Source organism: Denticeps clupeoides, unplaced genomic scaffold (genome assembly GCF_900700375.1).
Source record: "Denticeps clupeoides unplaced genomic scaffold, fDenClu1.1, whole genome shotgun sequence".
Lineage (NCBI taxonomy): Eukaryota > Metazoa > Chordata > Actinopteri > Clupeiformes > Denticipitidae > Denticeps > Denticeps clupeoides.
This window is the reverse complement of record NW_021629741.1, coordinates 81150-93168: the sequence shown is the minus strand read 5'-3', so window position 1 is coordinate 93168 and position 12019 is coordinate 81150. Positions and strand designations below refer to the sequence as shown.

At 41.1% G+C, this 12019-nt stretch overlaps 2 long non-coding RNA genes across 3 annotated transcripts; both read right to left on the bottom strand.

Moving 5' to 3' along the window:
• Positions 1–954: 954 nt before the first annotated feature.
• Positions 955–1628, bottom strand: LOC114773204 (uncharacterized). The gene is made up of 3 exons (XR_003744246.1): positions 1534–1628; positions 1148–1253; positions 955–1011 (listed from the first exon to the last, which is right to left on the bottom strand). It is a non-coding gene; the product is annotated as an uncharacterized LOC114773204 (long non-coding RNA).
• A 4639-nt stretch (positions 1629–6267) lies between these two features.
• LOC114773202 (uncharacterized) lies at positions 6268–11463 on the bottom strand. Of its 2 annotated transcripts, none has more exons than XR_003744243.1 (3): positions 11125–11463; positions 7808–8060; positions 6268–7286 (listed from the first exon to the last, which is right to left on the bottom strand). It is a non-coding gene; the product is annotated as an uncharacterized LOC114773202 (long non-coding RNA). The 2 variants fall into 2 exon arrangements; XR_003744244.1 differs by lacking the exon at positions 11125–11463 and adding an exon at positions 8416–9281.
• Between the last annotated feature and the right edge of the window lie 556 nt (positions 11464–12019).

Sequence of the window (12019 nt, the reverse complement as noted above, 5' to 3'; positions counted from 1 at the left end):
AGGCTGTTTAACTAAAGGCCAATGTTTACACTGTAAAAAAGGTTTTGTTATTTTGTCACTCAATAATCAGAACAATATTTTTCACTTACAGATAAATTTTGCTTTAAATTTTGGGCTCGAACACTTGCAGTCATTGAATGCCCCAGTGATAAGTACACACCCCAGTATTTATGCACATCAGGCAACATTGGCCAAGCTGTTCTCTATGTGAGGCCACTACAGAGTGATATTAATGTACATGTAAACAATTTACTTTTATGTTAACAGATTGGGTGAATGTGAAATAGCCTGTGGGATGTGGAAGTTGAGGGCAAACCTTAAACCCGCCTTAATAAAGCACAGGTATAACCACCATACTTGTATACGTTCTTTATCTAATTATACTACGTCTATGTTATTAGGCATGATTACTTGCATAAGAGTTAGGTATAGACACTGGGAGGTTTATATATCTTAAAGAAGTCTGTGTAGTGTACTTTTATTTATTTGATTAGTTAAATCGTTTTTTTAAAGGACAAGACTTTCTCATTACAGTCTCATACAGACACTAAAGGATAAGCCACTAACACAGTGCATGGTGACTTGTATGTTCTGTGGCCAGAATTTCATGACGAACCATGTTGACCATGTTGATGTCTGTGAAACGTAAGTAACCATCTGATAATCTACCATGTACACACTACAGTGGTGATCTGGCTGCTTCATTCATCTCTATACTTGTACTATCTCTATAAAGTACAATAGTGACATGCTAGATGGTCCTAGTCTACTCGGTCTCCAGGTTGTGCTGACTGCACCAGAGTACCAGAGTATTTGGGGGGTCATTGTCTCTAAGGTTTGGTGGGTGACATTTATAAATATGTCCATTTCAAACCTGCATTAGAATTTATGGTCATATGCCAGGCTTTTGTTCCCTAAAACAGGGGTCTGTTGTCTGTAGCTGGTAATGTTTTGCAGGTTATTCATTCCGCTTCTCAGTGTAGTTGTTTCAATCTGATTGTTTCAAAAGTCCTAAAGAGAACCAAATTAAACAAATAGAAACTTAATGAAATATATATTTGTGTGTGGCAAAAGTATGGGGGGAAAAGGATGCGGTTCTCTTCTTTTAGGATGTTTCAGGTTAAGTGAATTCATGTCCCTTACTTACTTCATGAGGATCAGCAGCAAATTGTCTGTTCTGTAGCCATAGCTTGTGTGGTGACTGGCTATTTTCGCATCTCAGGTTATGGAAGTTCCGTTCTTCTTGGAACCTGCTGAGATGAGTCTGAAGCAATGGTAAGAAAACCCAGCAATACCCTAAACTAAACAATACTAATACTTAGTGGTAGCAGCAATATTCGATTCATTTTTCCAGCTGAAAAAATATACAGCATGTACAAAAATAGCTGATTAGAGCTGATATTTCCAGTGTAAAAAGATACTGTAAAGTGGTCCGTAAATCATGACTCCTGTCTCGTTCCTTCATGCATGCATTTGAAGCTATAGGCATTAGCCTACACAGCAATGTACCAGTAAATTGCTAAGCTAACTTACCTTTTGTGCTAAGCTGGGGATCGTCATCATACATAATATTTATATATACATTTTTCACATCGGACGTGAAAAGCAGTAGCGCCCGCATTTCTCTCTTGGGGGAGTTTATCTTCCTGAGAGAGAGAACCAATCAAATCGTAGAGGAGGCGGGTCTAACGAAATGGAGGGGGCAGGTGGGAGTCTTAAATCAAATGTGGCAGGATCTGTGAATGGATTTTTCACTGCGCTTAATACAAAAGTAAGATTATTTAAAATGTATTTGATGTACAGACTTCACTTTGAGAAATTGGTTTGAGGCTTTGAGCATTATTCTTTTGCTTAAAGCAGGTTAGCATTCTTTTAGCATTAGCTAGCATTAGTAGTCAACCAACCACGAACATTCTGATGAAATCCGGATTGCATGTGATGCATGACTCATATTTGCCTATTTTATAACCACTTATGAAAATCAAAGTTTGCTGTAAAAACGAAGATATTATATTTTTCTTTTTGCCAGCAGCCATCACTGCAGGTCAGGTTTGGTATTTGAAATGGCTTTTTTGTTACATTATTATTATCTCTTATTAGTGGTGTAGGGTTTTTAAAGTCTGGGGAAGACTGTGTTGCAAGCAGTAGATACTATTAGTAATGTAGGACAAAGCTGTCCTGTCAGCATTATTACTGCTGGTGGTTCAGATCAGTAATACAGTAACGTTATTGCCCTCGAATGAAGAAGGTTAAAGATAATGAGGTGACACACAATATGAACAATGATAAATAACTGTACATAACAGAAGCAGTAGGGTGCATACTTATAAAAAGTGTGTGAGGTGATAATGGTTGATTTGGAGGGATGTCAGGAGGTATCTGCTGCAGCCAGGTCCCTCTGCTAGCTGGTGAAGGTCACCACCATCTCCTTGGTTTTACTGATGTTCAGTTCCAGACATGAGGTTAATGTATTAATTATTTAATTTCTGGTTATTCATATAGATGCACAAATCAATACTGAAGGCATGATCCTCACTAGAGCTTAATACTTGCAATGTCTGTTGCAAAAAGGTCAATTGTCCACTTTGTCCACCAACACTATTTAAACCTGCACTACTAGTCCATCTTAAAAATTGAAGGTTATATTTTATTACTTTTTAACAGCAATGTACAATTATATAGCTAACTTTACTAACTTTTCCTGGTTCTCTGCTCAAAGGATCCAAAATATGCAGATGCCCCCAGTGCAGAACCAACAGACGTTTCCCATGATGTTAGAAGACAATGCTGTGAAGAGACAACATGGTATATCGTATACGGTGATGCTCTGCAGGCATAATGGAAGCGCTTAAAAACTGTTGAGAATTTGCTTGCTAATGTTTACTTTATTACAGTGTAATACAATTTAAATTTGGTACAATATATTAATGTACATTTACACCAAGCGCTGTAAAGGAAAAGGAAGAGCATCCTGAAAGACCCCAGCTTTCCTGCCATCAGGCAAGAGACTCAGGACAATTCACACATGCACCACATGATTCAGGAACAGTTTCTAACCCAATGCCATCAGGCTATTCAACACATAGTGTGCACTGTCACTTAAACTATGCACACTCACTTTTTTATGCAACTTAGATATACCCTTCTGTGATTTATTTATTGTTGCTGCACTTTGTGTTCTATGTCTTCTATGTATCATGTTCTACGTTCTGTCTACGTGGGAGGGGTTTTCAAGTAAGAATTTTTTTTTGTTCTTTACCCTGTACTTTGTACATATGACAGTAAACTTCAACCTCAACCTCAAACCTAATGTTGATGTCCTGTGTTTCTTGTTGGCTGGAACAGGTCACCAGCCAGGAGAGAGACATCCGCGCCGGAGAGAGAATACAAGAAACAGCGAGAGGTCACTATGCCACCCGACATCCCCAGACCAGGAAAAAGGTTCCTCCACTCTTGTCTGTCCCCGTGCAGATCAGCGGTTTGTCATGCAGATTCAGGCTGCACTCTTTCCCTCCTCTCTTCCGCAATGTGGAGCAAAATGAAACGCAGAGAGGGCTGGCAGCGGTGGGGTCAGTGAAGAGGGACTGCAGTTTAAATGGACTCAAATGGAGTAACCTTAAAGATGCAGTTTTTTATTCTTGATCGACATTAATCGTCCATTTCAATGTTTTTGTAAAATCCGGCGCATGGGAACGCACGCTCCTTGTTGCTGGTGCCCCGTCCATTTGAACGCACTTATTATAGGGAACCTGTTGTCCCCAGTATGCAGATTAACCTGAGGGAGGAAGATAAACGGCGCTTCCGACCCCAAGAAGAGCACAGCAGGAGGACCCATCCCTGCAAGCCCTGTTGGAATGAGCAAGATACGCCGGTAAATACAAAAAAACATACAGTACCCACACTAAAGTATCACTGACAGAACTACTTTCCTGTATAAAATACAACTGGAAGACAGAAATATTGCTGATGGATGAGCTATGGGCCCCCTTTTTAACAGACATATCCAAAATTAAACAGAGAAAACTATTTTTTTTTAACTTACTTAAGTGGAGTATGGCCACTCTACCATAAAGCATGGTATATGGAGAAGATCCGTAGAGAAGTTCGTGAGGTCCTGGACGTAGCTGAGTTGGTCTAGACTCGATGCTTTACTGCTCCTGTTTGGAGAAGAAATGACATCTAAATAAGGAAAAATAAAAATTTTAAATCTTTAAATGTGTGTTGTCTTTCACCATGTGTACAACCAATGGTTAGATGATGAGCAAAAATGAACATAATTGTATTTAAATTAAACAAGTTAAAACAGGCAGAAGTAAATATTACTGGCCCAGTGCACAAAGGGCTTAACGCATTTGGCCTTAAATCGTCGCATAGATCAATTATAGCAGTTAAAGAAGCAAATCACAAACCGCCATATATTACGTGGCATCTGACATGTGGCATTCTGTGAATATGTCACATCTAGGCCCAGCTGTATTACAGCGTCTACCTTCATCCTCTGTCCTCCACAGTGGAGTGGATGGTGAAGGATAGAGAAAAGAGAAGATAAGAGCTTGTGATGAGTTAGTCAATCTTAAAGTGAATACAGAACACTAACAATACTTAACCCTGAGCTGCTCCAGGGGGACTGTCCCTGTCACTACTGACTGAAAGGCACTCTGAATAAGGCCGTCTGATAAATGCTGGAACCTGTTCGGTGTTCCAGGTTAAGTGCATCTTAGATCATGTTCCGTTGATCTAGTGTTCACACTTACCGGACATTCACATGCTCACTTTTAAACTGTGTAGCGTGATGTATTACTTTTTATTCTTTTTCTCTTCTGAACATTCTGATTAAATCAACCTGAAACTGAAATTGCTGTGTAGGATACGTATTAGCCAATTGTGAGCATGTGACTGTACTTTTATATTCTGCTATTTGTGTACAGGCCGTGTTCCTGTACTTAAAGTTGATGCTCTTAGCAATGAACACTTCACACCAATCAAGATGATGTCTCTTAACTTGTGAAACTATTGTCAAAAAAGGAATCTGGCAGTGAAGATCATTCCAGGGCAGAGGTAGAAAAAAAGGCATTTACCTGGAGGTATGTAATGGTGTAAATGTGTGGTGGTTTACATAGATTATGCTAAAACCAAAAGCAGTATCTACATTCTGGGAACATAAAGTATCAGGAAACTGATTACGGGCCTGAGTAAGAGCCTCCATTACTGGGCTCCTAGTTAGAACTTCACCTGGTGGTCGTAGAGGGGATTGGATAACAGCACCGTCCCCACACACTGCTCCTCGGGCGCCTGTCATAACCTGCTAAAAAATCTTAGCTGCTGAGCATATGTTGAATTATAGTTAAAGGTAGGCCATTTTTGGAAAACACCACATTCACACTTTCAGAGTTCAGTTAAGCAAAGCATGAAAAAGCACATTCCGTCTTTTTGACACATATATGTGTCAATAAATATATTCAGACAGATTTTACTTCAACTTTATATTTTGTGATATGAAGATGACAGAAGTTCCCACAAGGGAACACGTGTGAATCCAATGGCTCTCTAGTACACCCTGCATGGCTATATATCCCTCCACCAGATTGTGAAATCAGACTCCATACCAGTATTTCAAAGTTTTCTCACCTCCTTGAGATTTTCTATGTCCATTGAGGACATGGGAGGTGTTGTAAAAAGCCACACATGAAGACCATGTGGCGTTGGAGAAGAGAATAGAGTGTGTAGAAAAAACTCTTTCTCCCTCCACACAGAGCACTGTATTTAACCACTCCAATTTGATGTTACCTGGCAGAAAGAGGCATGGCACAACAGAGGTTAAAAATGAACAGTTTCTAATTTATTAACACCGGTAAATAATTATTGTAGTTACATGTGAATATTGAATGTAAAAAGGTACCAAGGTTATAGAGAAAGTAAACATGAGAAGAAAGAGTAAAGAGGGAGAAGAGAAAGAGAAGGGAAGATAAAAGTCCCAGAAGCCTTCCGGCTTCTGAGGGAAAAAACCCCCTGAGCAAGATAGCTCAGAGGTCCCTTTTCCACATGTGTGCAGACATTTATACCCCTGGCCTACAGGAAGTTGTCACTGGCCTACAGGAAGTTGTCACTGGCCTACAGGAAGTTGTCACTGGCCTACCAGAACCTGTTGTTTCTGATGTCACGCCCCCGGTGCCTCCCATTTGGTGAAGACAAAGAGGGTGGGCGGTCCTGACGGCTGATACTTCGCACGTTGATGTCGGACAAAGGCATGTAAAAACCGGGGTGTCGAATCTTCACCCTCAACCATCGACACAGGAATGTTACACTTCCCCCTGCAGACATCTGTTATGCAATGCAAAAACAGGCTCCTGCGATGTCCATTCTTACAGTGTTGATTTGTTGTTTTCACCGATTGCTTTATGGCACCACAATCGTGTTTTTCATTTAATTGAGTGGTGACAAGTTGGCTCATCTTCAGGCTGGATTGTTTTGGAATGAGCACTGGTGCATTTTGTGACTTCAAATCTCAGATTGTACAGTCTGTGCAAAGTCAAAGATGCCAGGAAGAAAGTATAAACCAATGGTTGGATTTCTCAACAATTTGAGGAGAAAAAGAAACAGTCAAGGACTCACGTCTCCCGTTCCAAACCAAAATGTCCACATGAACAATAATATTTGACAAGAAGGGAAGGTGCAGGGTTCCTGGGTGCACAGAAGTTGTGTGCAAAAAAATGCAACATACATCTTTTGTTTCACAGCTTAGTAAAATTGATGTAAAACCATAACATACTATGCTCTACAAGTTTTGTAACAATGGAACAAATGGAATATTTGTATATCTACGGCTGCGGCCTGGAGTGTCTGTACGTGCGAGGCCACTTCGAGCTGAAGCGCCTGCATGCCCTGATCTTGCACCTGCTGTTGTTGTAGATGGTTATGAGAGAACATCCTCTTCAGGGTTTTCATGTCCGCTGCCCCCTGCTGTGGCTCGTACATGCTGTCAAGGCCGGGGCATTCGCCGACATGGGGCTGGAGCTGAAAGCAGACTGTGGTCTGACGAGAAGTGCAGGCAGAGATTCGTGGAAACGTGGCAGGTGCAGAGGTGATCTGGAATAACTTCTATTTGCCATGTTGATGCTCGTGCAGCACGGCAGGTATGTGAAAGAGTTCAGTAGCAGGCAGCGGCACAAACCAGAAAAGAGCATCTGGTTACCGTGGTGATGTGCACGCTGAGGTGTGCGCTGCAGAGAGGAGTCGGGCAGGAGATGAGGTAAGAAGACGAGTTGTGGGGGTATTAGGTGCCACAGCTACAAATAGAAAAAGAGGCGTAAGATTTTTTGGCTCAGTTTCATTTATCTTTCCAGAGGCTTTCATCCTCCATTCATATTTAATATTACTAAAGCATTAAAAAACACAAAAGAATATGGATGTCTTATTTCAGTATTAGATGCCTTTTTTGGTAAGTACATAACTCCACATGTGTTCATTCATAGTTTTGATGCCTTCAGTGAGAATCTACCAATGGAAATGGTCATGAAGAAAACACATTGAATGAGAAGGTGTGTCCAAACGTTTGCTCTGTACTGTATCTGAAGTTATGACTGGAACGTCTGGATTTCTACATTCTCAACTTTAAATGTTAATCACAAAACATTTCTGGGTTTTATAGCAGATTATAGTGTCCCTGAGAAAATCCTAGATTCTCAAAAATCCAATATGTTGAACTGATATACCACATATGCAAGTCATATGGCAGATAAAAAAAAAAAAAAAAAAAAGCACAGACAAAACATCTCCATCAAGTGTCAGGACATCTTTGAACCTGTACCTGGACAAGATAAACTCATCAGAATTGTGAAGACCAAGGGTTCATTCTGGGCAGAAGCAGCATCAAACAAAGACGTATATATTTCATGTTTCTGCTCCCTTTCTGGGAAATGTACTTGGTTGTCTTGGTCAGCTTCTGCTTTCCACAAAAATGAGTTCTTCATGAAGAGGATCGGTGATGAGGCTCAAGCAAACAGAATAATCTCCTGCAGAACTCTGACTGAGATGTTCGCCCACTTCTTTATCATCCAGACCTGCACGAAGAACCAGAATTATGATGCGATAAGTGAGACAGACAGACAGGTGCTTCTGAGGTTATCTTGAAATTTAAACAACGTCTTATTATATGAAGAAGACCTGAGAGAATATGGCATAGACGTCACTACTGCATGGGTCTACTCTGGGATATGTGTGACGCAAACACAAGTTCAAGTGTAATGTTTAGGTGTGCGTTTTCATTAAGGTTAAAATGCATTGTGTCTGTATAAGCTGGAAAGACACTTGAAAGCACTTGAAAGGAGATGGGAGGACATTTGAAAGCAGGAAAGAAAGTAAAAACTGTGTTTCACAGGCAAATTTAATCTAGGTATGTGACTGGGATCCATGTACCAATGACCGATGCTGACAGAGTGGCCTTGATAGTGGGCAAGCAGCTCTCGTAGGCCTCACAAAGAACATGGACCATGCAGTTCTTCAGGAGGTTCTTGGCCAGAATGCTCTGCAGACCTTTCAGGATGTCCTTTCTCTTTTCTGCCTCACTCTCCGCCAGCACCAGTTGTGAAACGGTCTTTGCTGGTGAACTCATCAAAGATGTGGTCACCTGATACAGAAATGGCCACCTCCTATCCAGTTAAACCTATCGAGGGGGAAGAGCCTTGGTGAGAGAGGTAAAGAAGAACCCAAAGATCACTGTGGCTGAGCTCCAGAGATGCAGTCAGGAGTTGGGAGAAAGTTGTAGAAAGTCAAGCATTACTGCAGCCTTCTACCAGTCGGAACTTTATGGCAGAGTGGCCTGACAGAAGCTTCTCCTCAGTGCAAGACACATGAAATCCCGCATGGAGTTTCCTAAAATGAGAAATAAGTTACTCTGGTTTGCCGAGACCAAGACAGAACATTTTGGCCTTAAATCTAAGAGGTATGTGTGGAGAAAACCAGGGTCTGTCCAATTTAGTCCCAACAGTGAAGCATGGTGGTGGCAGCATCATGCTGTGAGGCGGTTTTGCAGCTGCAGGGGCAGGACGACTGGTTACAATCAAGAGAAAGAGAAATGCAGCCAAGTGCAGGGATATCCTGGACAAAAACCTTCTCCAGAGTGCTCAGAAACGCAGAATGGGCCAACGTTTTTTGTCTTGTTAAAAACCAGGCACTGCTCATCACCTGTCCAATACAGTCCCAACAGTGAAGCATGGTGGTAGCAGCATTCTAACAAGACAATGACCCTGAGCACACAGCTAAAATTACGAAAGGGTGGCTTCACAACAACTCTGTGCCTGTTCTTGAATGGTCCAGCCAGAGCCCTGACTTAAACCCAATTGAGCATCTCAAAAAAAAAAAAATAGCTGTCCACCAACGTTTACCATCCAACATGCCAGAACTGGAGAGGATCTGCAAGAAGGAATGGCAGAGGATCAAATCCAGGTTTGAAAACCTTGTTGCATCTTTCCCAAAAAGACTCATGGCTGTATTAGATCAAAAAGACGCTTCTACTAAATACTGAGCAAAGGGTCAGACTACTTAGGACCGTGTGATATTTCAGTTTTTCTTTGTGAATAAATCTGCAAATATCTGTATTGTTGCGTCAATATCCTGTGCTGTGTGTACATTAGTGAGGAAAAAAATAATTTTAGCTAATGACTGCAATATAACAAAGAGTGAAAAATTGAAGAGGGTCTGAATACTTTCCGTGCCCACTGTGTTCTGGCCAATGCATGTCTCAGTCTACACTCCCTCTGCAGTTCTCTGTAGCCCAAACACAACTCCCTGCCACCTTGGTCATCTAATGTTAGGTAGCGCCTCTTTTCCCACTCGCTCATCAACCTCGGTCTTATCCTGAACTCACAGATACACAGAGCGTACAAACCAACAGCTTGGTTAAAATTTGAAGTGAAAGTGAATTGATCGTTGAGCACAAATTCATTACATTTACAGCATTTATCAACACAAAACACACCAAAAAACTGCAGGACCATGTCTGACAATGAATATATTCCAAATAAATCAGCAGCCTGATAAATTGCACACCTGCCGCACGCCGAGAGTCCCAGAAAAAGGGCAAAGACATTACCGTAACACATGTAAATGCTCCCACAATTCTACAGGCTCAGACGATTAAAACAAACCATTCAAATCGATCAATGCGATCGTGAGATATTCCTTTGCGTATTGTACAGAATTACAGGCAAAACTGTTCAGAACACAAGACAGACGCCGCTGTTTCTGTAGATTCCGAAAGAAGACCAAACTATGATGGCGCGGCAAAGAAGCAAGTTTTTACAATTGAAGAGGTGCTGGATGTTCTAGTGCAACACTGCCGTCCAGCTATTTGTCCTGATCAATCTTCATCTGATGAAAAGGATCTCCTGTAGAAGAGGTTGAGGCATTTTCGGATCTCTTCTTCTGAAAGGTATGTACTCTCTGTTGTAGAACTTATTATTAAAGAACAAATTTTCATATATTTTTTAGTTATATATTTTTGTATGTTTTCTCCCCATACTTGTGTGATATTCTTTGTTGAATTGCTGAGTACAGTATTGTTTATTTTAAATCAGTTACATAATCAAATTGCTGGCTAATAAATACATACATTTTTACTTCATATATTTTCTAGACCCACCTCTCTGCCAAGCGGTGACGGGATACTGCAGGGTGCAGCATCCATAGGGTGAAAACGCGTCTACGCTGCAGAAAGTGCTGGGTGCCACAGTGCCTCACATCCAAAAAAAAATGCAATGCCATGATACACCATAATGTGTATACAGTTAATTTATTCCAGAGACTATTGGAATTGAAAATAGTTATATTCATGTTTTCATTTTAGTATTACTTTTGATTGAAATTAGATTTTCAAAACTGTCCCAGAACAGCTGTAATTAGTTGAAATGAATACTTATAGTAACAAGTAAGTTAAATAGTTTTCTCTGTTCTATGTTTAATTTTGGGTATGTCTATTAAAAAAAGTGGTCCAGAGCTCATCAATCAGCAACACTTCTGTCTTCCAGTTGTATTTTATACAGGTAAGGAGCCTGAGTCCTCCGATAGAGCAAATTGTCAGTGATACTTTAGTGTGGGTACTGTATCTGTATAGTTTTTTGTACTTACCGGTGTATCTTGCTCCTTCCAACAGGGCTTGCGGGGACGGGTCCTCCTGCTGTGCACTTCCTGGGGTCAGAAGCGCCGTTTAGCTTCCTCCCTCAGTGTAATCTGCATGCTGGGGACAGCAGGTTCCCTATAATAAGTGCGTTCAAATGGACTAGGCAGAACAGTGTAGCTGCATTGCCTTTGCCTTCCCACCAGCAACAGTGCATTCCCATGCGCCAGATCATACAAAAACATGGAAATGTAAGATCACTGTCAACCAGAATAAAAAAACAGCATTTTTAAGGAGTGGAGGAACTGATTGGGTGAGTTTTTTAAGATGGACTAGTGGTGCAGGTTTAAATAGTGTTGGTGGACAAAGTGGGCAATGACATTGCTAGTATTAAGCTCTAGTAAGAATTGATTTGTGCATCTATATGAATAACCAGAAATGAATACAGTGAAATGTGGTCTCTGCATTTAACCCATCCACTGAGGGAGCAGTGGGCAGTTATGACAGGTGCCCGAGGAGCAGTGTGTGGGGACGGTACTGTTATCCAATCCCCTACACGACCACCAGGTGAAGTTCTAACTAGGAGCCCAGTAATGGAGGCTCTTACTCAGGCCCGTAATCAGGTTCCCAGAATGTAGATACTGCTTTTGGTCCTAGCATAATCTATGTAAACCACCACACATTTACACCATTACATACCTCCAGGTCAATTATTTTTTTTTGACCTATGCCCTGGAATGAGCTTCACTGCCAGATTCCTTTTTAGACAATAGAATCACAAGTTAAGAGACATCATCTTGATTGGTGTGAAGTGTTCATTGCTAAGAGCACCAACTTTAAGTACAGGCCTTAGTGTTACGTCCTTTAGGCCGTAGAATGGCTTGGAGTGCTCTGTGTTGTGCGTGT